This window comes from Dendrobates tinctorius, unplaced genomic scaffold (assembly GCF_039654945.1).
Source record: "Dendrobates tinctorius isolate UK_male_01 unplaced genomic scaffold, ASM3965494v1 ptg000165l, whole genome shotgun sequence".
NCBI classification, from domain to species: Eukaryota; Metazoa; Chordata; class Amphibia; order Anura; family Dendrobatidae; genus Dendrobates; species Dendrobates tinctorius.
Window position 1 is genome coordinate 10,746,856 of NW_027361832.1, and position 16,038 is coordinate 10,762,893.

A 16,038-nucleotide genomic window follows, 5' to 3' on the forward strand; every position below is an offset into this window, starting at 1 on the left:
CGAAGCCCCCCATATATGACCTCATTTTACAAACTATACTCCCCAATTAATTAATTTAGGCATGCAATGATCAAATTGACACCACATATGCCTCACAGAATTTTATATTATTCAGCGATGAAGAAAGAATAATTACACTTTTACCACTAAATTGTTGTTTTAGCCCCAAGATTTAAATTTTTCTAAGGGCAAATAGTAAAAAATGGACATGTTTGTTGTAAAAATTTCTCCTAAATGTGCCAATACCCTACATGTAAACGGGAAATACTTTTCAGGCACAGTGCTTAGCTCAGAAGGGAAGGAGCACCATATTATAGTGTAGATTTTACTGTTATGATTTGAGGGTGCCATGAGCCACTGGAAGAGCCCCTGAGGTACCAGAATAGCATAACTTCCCATAAATGCCCACATTTTACAAACTATACCTCTTGGTGAATTAATCTACAGTTGCAGTGATCATACTGACACCAGAGGTGTGTCATTAAATTTTATACCATTGGGCAGTGGAGAAAAAATAATTACATTTTTGCCACAAAAAATATGCTTCAGTCCCAGATTTTACATTTTCACAAGTAGAAATAGGTAAAAATTTGGCCCACAAGTTCTGTTGAATGTAGAAATACCCCATATGTGGCTGTACAGTACTGCTGAGCCAGACGGAGAGACTCGGGAGGGAGGCAGCGCTATTTGCTTCCTGGAGCCCAGATTTTCCTAGACTAGAATTAAATTAGGATTAGTTTGCATACTCAGTATACAGAGCGCCTAAGTGCTAGAAGAGCAGAATCCCCCCTCAAGTATCCCCATTTTGAAAATTAAATTATACCTCTGTGAATATTTATCTACAGGTGTAGTAACAATTTTGACTCAATGGGTGTTTTCCAGAAACAAGAAGCAGTGGATGTTACAATGTAAATTGCAAACTGCCATTGTAGTGACCAGTAAGTTGTAGTGACCAGTACGTTGTAGTGACCAATACATTATGTCCAGCTCATGTGTCTATAGACATGCATCCGTAAATTAGGCAGTCTCTCATCACTACAGAATTGCCAAACATGTGGATGCTAAATGTGGTTTAGGTACACTAGGGCTCAGAAGGGAGAGGGGCATTTGGAAGCGCAGAATTCGCAGTATTTCTTTTGGTGTGCAAGGAGATATAGATATTTTCCATGTCCTTTTCCATGTACCAGTAACATGGAAGCCCCTATATTTCCAGTGACTGATGAATTACCTGAGTGGGGTCTTGCTATTTTTGTGAATTGAGTTGAAGCTTTTATTAGGAATATTTTACATATTGTTTGGGATGACATTTATCCATTGCTCTTTTCTGAGCACTTACTTTGAGGTTTCCATCTAAATCTCCTAGGGATGTGATTCAGATGAAATCCCTGAGGCATCCATTTACTATAATGAGACAGCAGAGTTATTCTGGACTCCATATGGCCTCTGTTCAGCGGTTTCCTTCTTTTCAGAAGTGGACAAAACTGTGGCGGACCACGCTTTTATGCATGGCTAAAAAGACGAACACCGCCAGATCACAGGCAGCCAGATGACTTCCACAGTGCCTCCATCTCATTATAGGGAATTTTCTGCCGGGGGTTCCATCTGAATCACGTATTTCAGAGATTTACATGGAGTGCTCAGCATAGAGCGCAGGATAAATATGAGCTGAGCTTTACTGTGATCTTTGAGAGACTAAAAAAGATCAACAGCAGATGAAGAATTTATTTATTTTTTACGAGATTCCTCATGTGATATAAGTGATAATGCAGCTTTATTCTTCGGGTCAGTATAATTACAGCAATGCCAGATTTATATCTTTTTTATGTTTTGGCACTTTTACATAATAAAAACTATTTTATAGAAGAAAATAATAATTTTTGCATTGCTTCTTTCTGAGAGCTATAACTTTTCTTTTTCCGCTGTTGGGGCTGTATAGCAGAATGTTTTCTGCAGGACAAGATGACGTTTTCAGTGACACCATTTTTATTTGCATTTGTCTTTTTGATCTCGTTTGCCACTTTTAGTTTGGTGATATTATGAAAGCATTGTTTTTTGCTCTGTTTTTTATTTATTTTTTTACGGTATTTACTGAAGGGGTTAACTAGTTGGACAGTTTTAGGGGGCAGGTAGTTGCAGATGTGACAATACCAAACAAGTACATTTTTGGTTTATTTTTTTAAATAAAATAGAAATTTATCAATGCAAAATATATATATTTTGTATTATTATATATGTATTATTGTATTATTTTCTGATACTGAGTAAGTGTAAGGGGATGGACCGAACTACGGGTGCCTGCAAGCCAGGTCCGAAACTGAAGAGGCTGCATCCTCTGTTCCCAAGGGACAGCCTTCAGGAGGCAGACCTTCCCCTGCAGCCTGAGGGAAGCCTGGGGGAGGACACCTTCCTGTTGACCGAAGGAGGTGGGAGGAGACTGAGGAGAAAGGCGTGCAGCAGCTGGCAGATAAGAGAGCAAAGCGCGCAAAACAGGGGAGTTTGGCACCAGAGCAGTGTGCAGGAGTGAGGTGAGCGGCGCGCTCGGCTGCCCCTTCCCCCACTGGGTACTGGCATTGCGGCAGGGTCTGACCGTTTAGAGCAGGACCGCTGCCAGAAGAAAGGCTGGGTGCAGAACAGTGCAGAGCCACTGCAGGACATAGCAGAGCCGGTCTTGCTGCAGCCGGGGAGAGAGAAGTGCTTAGTCCGGGAGGTACCAATGCCCCACAGACCAGTGACCATAATTTCCCACCGCTAGCAGCTGAAGACAGAGAGCGAGAGGGACCAACAGTGTGTGCCGGTGATTTCCAGTTAGCGAGACGCAGGACAATCCGTGTCCGTGAGTACTACACAAATGCCCGATACTAGTGACCAATTGACCGAATACAGGACAGACCCTTGTACCCTGACCGTGCCGTTAAACAACTTCTGAGCCACGTGAGGCCCATATCAGATCGTGATCCCTTTTTCCGTCAACCTCTTTGGGTACGCTTGACCGACACTGTGAGGAGAGTGCTGCAGGAGTCTCGTTGAGCTTAGACAGCAGTCGTGGCCCTTACTTTTGTAGGAAACTACAGTGTATGGACTAGGGGCAGTGGAAGGTACCGGAGACCGACCACTGTCACCAGAAGAAGGGGGTATTGTCTGCTTGACCTCATTAATGAGGACACTGTGTCGGCTGTTTCCGGCACACTTGAGTTCGCAGCAGGAGCTGCAGTATTAGGACTTCCTTATACGTTTGCTAACATTTGAACCATTGTACTGTACCTTTAATACTGTTTAATGCTTCACCTCCCTGCGTGGAGTATTTCTCCTGTAAATAAATACTGTTAACCCTTGCTCTGTTGCCTGCGTACTGTCACTGCATCCCGCATACCTGCTTGTTCACCCTTTACATTTTGGCGTAGTCGGCAGGATGCAAACTCCGGACGCAATGGTGGCAGACCAAGCGGTTAGGGGTGCTCCCAGGGGCAGTATACCGCTGGGGACAATTTTGAGTAATCTCCTCAAGTTTACAGGGAGTAACGCTCTGTTATGGAGTTGGACTGAACGGGTCACGGGGATGATGATGATGTACCCCATGACTCCTGCGTTATCGGCAGAACTTGCCCTGATGGCTCTAGATGGAGAGTCCCGAGATTCCATCATGCTACAACCCCTCCCAGGCGCGAGACACCTTTGACAAAGTACTGCAGATACTTGAAGAGACTCACGGAGACCCCACAGAGGTAGGAGAATTACACACGTGTTTATTTAGGCATATTTAAAAAGAGGGGGAGACCGTGACGCAGTACATGAACGCGATACAGGAGCTACACATTACAATCCTTAGGAAAGACAGCATAGGCATAGGACCCCCTGACATAGTGCTGCAAGACCAGTTAGTGACGGGCCTGAGAGATGCGCAGCTTGGACGGGCTTTGCGTGATCGCCTGCGAGCTAACCCGTGCATGACTCTTGCGGAAATTGGGGCAGAGGCGCGCATAGGTGAACAGAAGCATGAGGTTTCAGCCTAGACAGGGATGGTCCGGTGTTGCAGAGTACCCAGCTCAAATGAGGAAGAGCCAATGTGGTCCCGCGAGTTATGTCAGGGGATGCAGAAGATATGGGAAAAGGTCGACAAACTGGAGGAAGCTCTTACAGCTGCCTTGGAGTCCCGTACCATACCCCAGGGTAACTTGCAGCAAAAGGAGAAGGAAGTTGGAGGAGAGGTGCGGAGCATAAGAAGTGCCCTAGCAGTTGGCCCAAAGTTGGTTTCCAGGTTGTGGAGTGGAGACCGTTCATGGATGAGACGTGTATTCCGCAGAGGCCGATGATCCAGACTGAGGCTCCCAACAGAAAGGCCCAGAAGCGGGTTTTGGACATGTGGAGGAAAGGGACACCTGTCTAGAAGTTGCCCTACCAGAGACAGACGACAGAGAAAAAACGGTCATCCCTCCGAAGGACCTGCCAACTGTAGAGAATGCCGTCCCTGGGAGAAAAGTTATGGCGAGAAGTGGGGGCCACATACAGAGTCAGACAGAGTCATGATGATGGACGTCAGGTAGAGAAGGAGAAGATGTCGGCTGTTTGCAGTGAGATGTCTGCGTTGGTCAGGCGTGTGGGGGCAGGTCTGGTAAAACTCCCACCAGGGTCCGGTTCCGTCCCTGAGGATTGACCCGAAAGGCTACAAAGGTCCAGTTTTCCCGTAACACCCACTCCCACAGATGAGAGGGAAGAGCCACTTTTCTCATCCTCTGAAGTGGAAAGCTTGCTGCCCGTCATCTCAAAGGACCCTGATCCAGTGGAAGAGTCAAAAGATGTCCCAGAGGAACCCCCGCCAGAAGTGGTAGACCGTGAAGCGGAAAAAGGTCCTCAGACATTACCTTCATCAGCTCTGGAGTATGTAGAGGGAGAGTTTCTTGACTTGTCAGATGTAGACCCAGAAGAGATTGCTGATCCATGGGACCTGGATGGACCCCTGTTCTGTGCCACTCTGCCTGAAGTTCGGAGTGACCATAACCAGCTTTATTGGCAGCACGTGATGCGGTAGAGGCAGGAGCAGATGCTGAAATTGTGGGCAGCAGTCGGCCCTCAGAAAACCATCTTTGAGTATAAAGACTGCTCGCCTGTGTAATGGCGAGTTAAAGAGGGGGAGTGTAAGGGGATGGACCGAACCACGGTTACCTGCATGCCACGTCCGGAACTGAAGAGGCTGCATCCTCTGTTCCCGGGGGACAGCCTTGAGGAGGCGTACCTTCCCCTGCAGCCTGGGGGGAGGACACCTTCCTGTTGACCAAAGGATTTGGGAGGAGACTGAGGAAAATGGTGCGCAGCAGCCGGCAGATAAGAGGGCAAAGTGCGTGAAACAGGGGAGTTTGGCACCAAAGCTGAGCAGTGTGCAGGAGCACGGTGAGTGGCGTGCTCGGCTGCCCCTTCCCCATTGGGTACTGGCATTGTGGCAGGGTCCAACTGTTTAGAGCAGGACCGCTGCCAGAAGAGGCTGAGTGCAGAACAGTGCGAGATGCAGGGCAATCTGTGTCCGTGAGTACTACACACATGCCCCATTCTAGTGAACGAATACAGGACAGACCCTTGTACCCTGACCGTGCCGTTAAACAGCTTCTGAGCCACGTGGGGCCCGTATTAGATCATGACCCCTTTTTCCGTCAGCTGTGTTTAACTGTCCAAGCAAAGTGGATATGATTTTATGAAAACTGCGCCCCCTGTGGTCTAAAGATGCTGCTCCACTGTGCGGTTTTTGTGCTTTTTTTTCTCTAGAGGCTTTTGTGTGGAGCTTTAAAAAAACCCTGCAGTTTTAACTCAGGAAGAGTTCAGAAATGAATATTTTCTGGAATAACCATGATTTTTAATCACAGCTTTCATGCGTCTTGGCATGCTCTCCACCAGTCTTTCACACTGCTTTTGGGTGACCTTATGCCATTCCTGGAACTAAAATTTATGCAGTTCTCTGTTTGATGGCTTGTGACTATCCATCTTCCTCTTGATGACATTCCAGAGGTTTTCAGTGGGGTTCAGGTCTGGAGATTGGGCTGGCAATGACAGGGATTTGATGTGTCAGTGAGCTGGGGGGTAGCCCCTGGTGCAGCTCAGATGGTCTTGTGCCTGAGCTGCTTAGCTGCCACACAACATGTGAAGTAGAACCCTCAGCCATCCATAGTAGACAGTTGGAGAATTGAGCAGAGAAGAGAAAAGTAAAGTGAATGGTATCTGCAGTAACGTAGTGAAGAAGTCAGAGAAGAAGTTACGGATGAAGTGTCAGCAGAAGTCTGGGTGCTGAAGAAGTAGAAGAGTGGGCCACCAGCGAGTGTGCGGGCAGGTTAGCCACAAGGGGGTGGACGACCTAGTAGATGATTATTTCCATGTCTGGGCTGAAGTAGGTTCCAGGAAGATAGGTTGAAGTGCCGTTTTCACTGGGCTCCTCGCCCCATTGTAACTTTGTGGCCTATTCCAGTGAAGCAGAAGAAGCTAGGGAAAGCTGAAGAAAATGTATTGCTGGTACCGTATCAAGTGTGCTAAAGGTGTATTGGATGTGCTGTGTCCTGAAGAGAATAAATCTTTATTGTTTGAAGTTATTCTGGGCTCTGCCTCCAGTCCTTTGAACTCCAGGAAGAATGGGGGACGCACCAGGGAAGGAGCAGCTGACAGCACAGTGAGTATGGATTGTGCTGACGTGTCTACCACCCGGCCGTATTATTACACGGCCACGCCACTAGACAGGGAGCAGCCTCACTCTATACAAGTGTATGGAGCGAGTCTGCGCCCACTGGATGGACTTTGGCCGGGAGTATGTATCCTTGCAATGCACAATGCATCCTCTTGGGGGAATGATAAGTCTGCAGTCCCACAGAGTTGATTTGGCTCGGACAAACCCTGTAAGGGAAACTGAGAGTAAAGGCCCCATCACACATAGCGAGTTCGCTAGCGAGATCGCTGATTTTGTGACGCATCAGCGATCTTGCTGTGTGTGGCATGCAACAGCGACTGGCCCCTCCGCTGGTTATCGCTGATCATGCAGGAATGTCCTGGGCCATTTTTTGATCCTTGGTCTCCCTCTGGCCAGCACGCATCGCTGCGTGTGGCAGCGGGAGACCAATGATCAGCGAGCTCCCAGCGCTGTAAGCAGAGCTGGTATCCAAGGTAAATATCGGGTAACTAAGCGCGTGGCGCTTAGTTACTCGCTGTGTACCTTGGATACCAGCGTGCTCGCGCTGGGAGCTGGTATCCAAGGTAAACAGCGGGAAACTAAGTGCCGCGCACGCTTAGTTACCCGATATTTACCTTGGATACCAGCTCCCAGCGCGAGCACGCTGGTATCCAAGATACACAGTGGGTAACTAAGTGACGCACGCACTTAGTTACCCGATTTTTACTTTGGATACCAGTGCCCTCGCTGGTGAGATCTGCCTGTTTGACAGCTCACCAGCGATCATGTAGCAATGCACCAGCGATTCTGACCAGGTCGTATCGTTGTCGGGATCGCTGGTGCATCTTTTGGTGTGATGGGACCCTTAGGCCTCATTCAGACTTCAGTAATTTTTCACATATTCAAAAAAATGGTCCTAGTGACATCAGTGTTTAGTATCTGATTTTCATCAGTGATTGAAAAAATAATGCCATCTGTGTGCTGTCAGTAACTTTTACGGACCCGTAGAATTGTATGACTAATTTTCATCATTACACTATGTAAGGTTTCAGCTGGACAGGTCCTCAGTGGGAGATATGAGTCACTGAAGTAGTTATCCAAAGTGATGTAAAGCTCGGAGAAGCAGGCTTCAGCACTGTTGGTGCTGAAAGTTTTTTTTCAATAGGGCAACAGGGGTCCGGGTTTTTAGGAGCAGTTAGGAGAGATGGGAGGGACAGGCTGTCTCCATATCTCCACCCTGAAAGTTGAACGGCCTATCTATGGTAGCTCAGCTGCTCAGTCTTTGTCTGTTTCGACAGGTGAAAATACCTGTTGTGTTGGTCAGTCCTGATCAGAGTCGGCCCAAGCCCTTTAAAATCTGTATAACTGAGCCATATTGTTGTATAGACTTTTTATGTTTGTTTTTACTTTATGTCAGAAGACAGTACATTTGTTTATGGTGAAGACTTATTAACTTTAATAAATCTGCCAGTTTAGCCAAAGATACCTCGAGCCTGTGTGAACACTACCGTAGGCCCAGGAGTGCAAATCCTCACAGTTAACAAAAAATGGACTTGTCTCAGTGATTCTTTTAGCTGAGACATGGGCCGCAAAAAGATAGAAATATGTGAACAGCCCCAAAGATTATAATGGGTATTTGTTGTACCCCTAAAGATCACGGAGAGAACATGTACGTGAAAAACGGACTTTGAATTGGGACTTATCTATACTCTGGAAATATCTAAGTCTGTGCTAAAGGGGTTTTCCAGTTGAGCTCTTCCCACTCCATTCACTGATTACATCCACTGGCCGCCATAGCTGATCAGTAGGGGTGTTGGGTGTTGAGCTTCCACTTTTCTGATAATGATGATATCATGTCTGGAGAACCCTTTTAAGCATAAACCTTTTATTATTTTATGTTTATGTGAAACTATATACTATTTGCTTCCATAGATTCGAAAGATTTTTTGGGTGCCAACTTTCATTAATAAAAAATAAATTGAATAAATAATAATAAAAAAATCATGCCTAGCCTAATGCAAGATTGAGCTTCCACAAGGAGAAAAATGGACTATTAATTCAGTAGAGCACTACAGAGAGATAATCTGGAATAATGGAAAAAGATATCATAGCCAACAAGCCAGGCTTATCTGCATTGTGGACGGGATGTGTGCACTGTAGATGCAACAGTAACATTTTACTAATCCTCTACTTACACCATTGATTCCTTTAGCCTCCCAGCTACAGTAGCTTTAACATAACCCATAGATTTACCATTAAGCATAATGCATCCATTTGCAGGGTTAAGAATGCTGTTTTAAATCCTCCTAACACATAAATTATGTATTTCTCTGGTCATTACCATAAGGAGTTATGCATCGCTATAATTCAAGGTCTGCCATGTACGAAGGGTCTTGCTCTTGCTTCACTACTGAATACACACTATTCTTCTCTATAGCATTTACAGTATTTATGCATTTTAATATATTTTATTCATAGGGTTTCACATAATTGCGTTTAATGGGATGTGATGTGTTTAAAAGTAACTAATGCTATATAAATGCTTAATTTGGCATTGTTAAAGGTTACAATGAAATCAATGCAATAAATTAAATGCTGTGGTGGTGGTATTGAAGTAGCACAATTTAGATTTGCCTTTGTAACGTCCATTAGAAGCGTATTCGCCCTTTTGCTTAGAAGTGTTCAATTAAAGAAAGTGGATTTCTTAGGATAGAAAAGTTAATATGCTTTTTGTAGCCAATGGATGGGGAGGAGTCTACAAACTCCACATTTTAAAATGCTCCAGCACTTTCTTCGCATTATTATTCATTGTGGAATATTTTGGACCTATGCAGTCCTTGGACTCTTCTCTTAATTTGTACCCCATTGTAGCAATATGTTATATGTTGATGTGGCCTCTAGGGGTCTCACTACTTTGATGTGTGTACTATAGAGTGTAAGAACTTGTTGGTTAGTTGTTGTTAGCAGACATCTTGTAATGGAGGAATGTATCACAAGTCTCATGTAATAAACAAGCCTGGAGATATCCAAGGAGTGTGATCCTTGACTGGAAATACATAACAGAACATGGTGGCAGCTGGGCACAGAACCTGCAAATCCACAGAGCTTGTGTGAGGCTGGGACTGTACAGAGGATCACTGAGAATCAAAGCACCTGTAAGTAGAGACTCCCTGACATTACTGCAAAATGGAGACTGGTCTGAAGCCCCCTCAGGGACTGGATGTGACTTCATGTAATTTGTCCCAGACTTGGAGACATTAGAAGGAAGAGTTTACACTGTATGTGGATCTCACAGTGGCTCCCACTGATGACAAACGAAAAGTGAAGCTGTTTTATTACCTTATTGGGGAAAATGGCAGAGAATTAGCCCACACCTTACTCCCAGACACAGACAACCTCCTTCTAGCAGATATTGTGCAGGCATTTGATAAACACTGTGACCCAAACAAGAATGAGACAGTGGAAAGATATAACTTTTTCACAAGACATCAGGAGGATGGTGAAAATGTGGACAGATATCTGACAGAGCAGAGGAGGTTGGCAACAACATGTGGTTTTGGAGAGATCAGGTACAGTCTAATCAAAGACAGAATGGTGTGTGGCATAAGAGACAGTCATCTCAAAGAAAGATTACTGAGAGAGGAAGACATGACTTTAGAGAAATGCATGCAAATCTGCAGGGCTGCTGAACTGACAAAACACAGCCTGAAGATGATGGCAGGCACCAGTGATAATGATGATGATAAGGTACATGCAGTATCTATGAAAGGAAAGACAAGACCAAGCTCCCCTATAAGCACTGTCCACTGCAAGTATTGTGGGAAAAGACATGAGAGAGGCAAAACCAAGTGTTCAGCATATGGTGAAACCTGCAGATTGTGTGGAAAGAAGAATCGTTTCTCAGCTGTCTGCAGGCAAGGAACAGGCAAACAGTACAGACAGCTCCACACTGTGACACCAGACACTGACAGTGCAGAGGACATTACATGGCTACAACTGCAGCCTGCAGCAGAGAAAGTCAATGTAGTCAGGCAGTCAGTAGGCAAGGATGACAAGCAGCTTTATGCAACATTCTTGTTAGATGAAAAGCCCATTAGAATTCAGCTGGATTGTGGAGTAAGCTGCAATGTAATTCCATCTGCTCTACTGAACAAACAGGTTTCTATTGAGCAAACTGACAAGGTACTGGTGATGTACAACAAAAGTGTTCTGAAACTGATGGGGACATGTAAGCTCAAAATACGGAACCCATGTAACAGAAAGAGTTATGGAGTTGAATTTACCGAGTTGCGTGGTGGTAACCATGTACCATTATTGGGAGTAAAAGCTGTTCAGGCAATGGACTTAATAAAAGTACAGTCACAGAATATTATGTCTGTTGACGTTTCCTAGGATATACCAAATCCCAAACTAAATGCAGAGCACAACTTGGATATTCAGAAAATAAAAACGAAGTATGCTGATTTATTTGAAGGTGATGGATGCTTTGAAGGTAAATATAGGCTAGAAATTGACAACACCGTGCAGCCTACCAGATTACCTACAAGGAGAGTGCCTGTAGCTTTAATACAACCGCTGAAAGTAGAACTACAAGATTTACAGAGAAGAGGCATGATACCACCAGTCCATAAGAGCACAGATTGGATCAGCAGTTTGGTCATAGTGCAGAAACCATCTGGCAAGTTAAGAATATGCATTGATCCTAAGCCACTCAACAAGGCGCTGAAAAGAAATCATTACCCCATGCCGACATTAGATGATGTTCTACCAGATCTATCAAAAGCTAAAATATTTTCTGTATGTGATGTGAAAAATGGATTTTGGCATGTGGCACTGACTGAAGAATCAAGTTTATTGACAACATTTTCTTCACCATTTGGACGTTTTAAATGGTTGAGAATGCCCATGGGACTAAAACCTGCTCCAGAGGTGTTCCAGCAGACATTAATGCAGGCTTTGGAAGGACTTCCTGGAGTGAAGACAATAGCAGATGATATACTAATAGTGGGAGAAGGTGAAGATATGGAATCTGCAATCAAGGATCACGATCAGAAGATGATACAATTTTTGGACAGATGCAGAGCAAAACACCTAAAGCTGAACTTGGACAAATTCAAACTGAAAATGACAGAAGTGGCCTATATTGGACATCGTCTGACTTCAAATGGTGTAAAAGTGGATCCTGAAAAGGTGAGAGCAATACAAGATTTGCCTACCCCTACTGATGTTTGTGGAGTACAAAGATTTTTGGGCATGGTAAATTATCTCTCCAAATTTTGCAGTCATCTGTCAGACATGTGTGAGCCACTGAGACAGCTAACCCACAAAGATGTGCTCTGGGAATGGACAGAAATCCAGGAGACTGCTTTCCAATCAGTAAAGAAAGCTATTGCAGATGCAGCAACCCTGAAGTATTTCAATCCAGATCAAGAAGTAGTGGTACAATGTGATACTTCAGAAAAGGCCTTGGAGCTACATTAATGCAGAACAAACAGCCACTCACATTTGCAAGCAGAGCCCTTACAACAACAGAGCAGGGATATGCTCAGATTGAGAAGGAACTACTGGCTGTGGTATTTGGGTTGGAGAAGTTTCACCAATAAACCTATGGTCAACGGGTAAGAGTACAGTCGGATCACAAACCTTTGGAGAGCATTACAAAGAAACCACTGCTGAATGCCCCAAAGAGACTACAGCGCATGCTGTTACGACTTCAGAAATATCATTTTGACATCGGGTACTGTCCAGGAAAGTCTTACTGATTGCAGATACGCTAAGCAGAGCTTACCTTCCTATCACAAATGATGAGGAGAAAGACATTGAAACCATCAATATGTGTAACTATCTTGCAGTGTCAAAAGAAAAGTTGAAGAAAATCCAGACTTTCACAGAGAAGGATAAAAGTCTCCAGAGTTTAAAGACTGTCATCTTGCAGGGCTGGCCAAAATACAAGCAACATGCTCCAAGGGAAAGTTTCACCATTCTTCCACATTAGAGATGAATTGTCAGTGCAGCAAGGAATCATCTTTAAAGCAGACAGGGCGGTTATACCAGAAGTTCTCAGAAGAGACATACTGAAAACATTGCACTCTTCCCACTTAGGCATGGAAGGATGTCTACGTCGAGCGCGAGAATCTGTTTATTGGCCAGGTATGAATGACCACATTAAAAATTATATAGCACAATGCGAAATATTTGCATCCTGCAGTGATAAACAACCAAAGGAGACATTGCAACCACATGAAATTCCACATAGGCCATGGTCAAAAATAGGAACGGACTTGTTCACATAGAATGACAAAGAATACCTGATTACAGTGGACTATTTCTCTAACTTCTCGCAGGTTGATTTGTTGCAGGACACAAGGGCGGGAACAGTGATTAAAAACTCAAGGCCCATTTTGCCAGGTATGGCATTCCAGATGTCGTTTTCTCGGACAATGCGGCGCAGTTTACTTCGGAAGAGTTTAAAACCTTCAGAAAGAAATGGGAATTTGAACACCAGACGTCTTCTCCCAGATATCCTCAGAGTAATTGGAAAGCAGAGTCAGCAGTAAAAACAGCCAAAAGACTCATGCAGAAAGCAAAACAAGCAGGTACTGATGTATATCTGTCTATACGGGATCATAGAAACACACCCACCCAAGGCCTAGACAGCAGTCCGGCACAGAGGCTCATGAGTAGGCGTACAAAGACACTCTTACCAACTGCTAGTCATCTGTTAAAGCCAAAGTTGCTGGGAAACATCAAAGCTAAATTACAGAAGAATCAAGATAGGCAAGCTTTCTATTACAATAAATCTGCAAAGGATCTGCCTGAGCTCCAGAGAAATGACAACATTCGGCTGCAGCCAAGCAGCTCGTTTGACAAACACTGGCAAAAGGCAAAAGTTGTCCTGAAACTAGGACCTCGGTCCTACGAAATTCTAACAGAGGAAGGAAGAAGACTAAGGAGAAATCGGAGATACCTGAGGAAATCACAAGAAAGAGATAATTCATTTTCATGGCCTTTTGAGCAGTATCCTGACACCCAAGACAACGAGGCAGCAAGTACAAGTCAAGTACCAACAGTGACAGCTGACCATCAGGGTGAGGATTCTGGCCAGAGACAGATAATATCAGAAGGCATATTACCAGAATCAGAAGGACTACCAGATGTAGGCAGTGACACATCTTATGTTACTAGAGCTGGTAGAATTATCAGAAAGCCGGCGCACCTCAAGGATTATATCTAACTGGACTTATGTTATAGCTCTAACTTGGTCATGGTATACATTGTTTATTAATTTTATTGTTCTTTCAGTTAAAAGAGAAAGGATGTAGCAATATGTTATATGTGATGTGGCCTCTAGGGGTCTCACTACTTTGATGTGTGTTCTATAGAGTGTAAGAACTTGTTGGTTAGTTGTTTTTAGCAGACATCTTGTAATGGAGGAATGTATCACAAATCTCATGTAACAAACAAGCCTGGAGATATCCAAGGAGTTACACCGATGCCTCTACCTTGTGCCAGTCATTACACTGGCTACCCATCCACTCCAGAATTCAGTATAAACTTATTACCCTCACCCACAAAGCCCTCCATGGCTCAGCACCACCCTACATCTCCTCCCTTGTTTCAGTATACCACCCTACCCGCGCCCTCCGTTCTGCTGATGACCTGAGGTTAGTATCCTCAATAGTCAGAACCTCCCACTCCCGTCTCCAAGACTACACGTGCCGCGCCAATTCTTTGGAATGCACTTCCCAGGTCAATACGATTAGTCCCCAATCCCCACAATTTTAAGCGTGTCCTGAAAACGCATTTATTCAGACTGGCCTATCGCCTCAACACATTAACCTAACCTATCCCTGTGTGGCAGAGCCAAAAGTTTTACCATAACCAGGTTCCCAGCATCATGTTCCCACATGCTTTATGCATCCATTAGCCCTCTGTGTCTGTACTGTTACACACTTAACATTATGGCTGGTCCATACAATCAGAGCAACTGTTACCACCCACCTTTCGTGTCTACCTCTTTCCTCATAGACTGTAAGCTTGCGAGCAGGGCCCTCACTCCTCTTGTTATTTGTTATAATCTACTGTATGTGATTATTGTTATGCTGTAATGTCTATTGTCTGTACAAATCCCCTCTGAAATGTAAAGTGCTGCGGAATATGTCGGCGCTATAAAAATAAAATTTATTATTATTATTATTATTATTATTATTATCCTTGACCGGAAATACATAACAGAACACCCCATTGTGTACATTTAATTTCCATGTAGAAAAGGGCTGGTTCTTATGTAACATTTAGGACACAGGCTACAATGTTGTCTATAGGAGGATTTTCTCTTTCTAAAAACCTCAGAGGTGTAATGTGCTACTTAATATATTGTGATATATATGTTTACATGGCAGGGCATTCTCTCCTTTCCTCCTTGTGTACTTTCAGAACAATTACAAGCTTTCTATTATTCAGATCTGTGCAAATTTATTCTCTGCAAATCAAATTTTTGGGGAAAATTTTGTCAATGTTGGTGACTTCAGAATTCAAATTATCATCTCATCTCTACTTTGTATGTATTATTATTTTTTTGTGAGATCACCTAGCCAAAATGACACTTTGCGTTATGTTTGGCTGATAGAAGTCTATAGGTACATGGGGCGTGTCATCATTTGCAGATATATTTAAGTCACATTTCTTTTTTTTTGTCTTGTGGTGTTCATTGACTTTTTTTTTTTTTACACGAAATCCTTCAAAATAGAAAATGTGGTTCATGAATTTTGCTCTTTATTTTTGTCTTCAATTTATTTCCCGACTGTCACATATTAAAATACCAATCTCTTACACCATCTATTGAGACAGGATGTGTCATCCTCATATTGAGCATAGAAGCATGTCTTCAGTATAAATTGTAAATGAAAAAAGAGCTAAAACTCTAATTTGACCACTTTGTTCTACGATTCCCTTCTGTGAACAGGCTATTGAAGTAAGTTATCTGAAGGAGAGCAGACATGGAGTCTGTACACCGAGGAAATAACAGGCTCTGGGGATCTCTTAAATTTTGGTACCTAAGCCGCATTTCATTTACTGGCCCCATCATAAGGGGCGTGACTCATACCACGTAAAAGCGGTTTCTGACTTAGAGTCAGTGTTCTGTACTGGGAGATACAGTTGTAAGACTGCACCATTTTCTAATTCCAGTGCTCCCTTTTGCAAGATCTGCACCATTCCTGTATCATCAGGTCTAGTAATTTTCTTTTGATTATCCCTTTTATTTTTATATGACTGTATATACTGTATTTTTTGTCCCTTTCTTACTCTATAAACTGCATCCCTGAAGCCTCGTGAGTCCCCACGTTATCAGTAACAGGTGTCCAATCAGCCTGTAATAAACAATTGGTTGTGGCTGC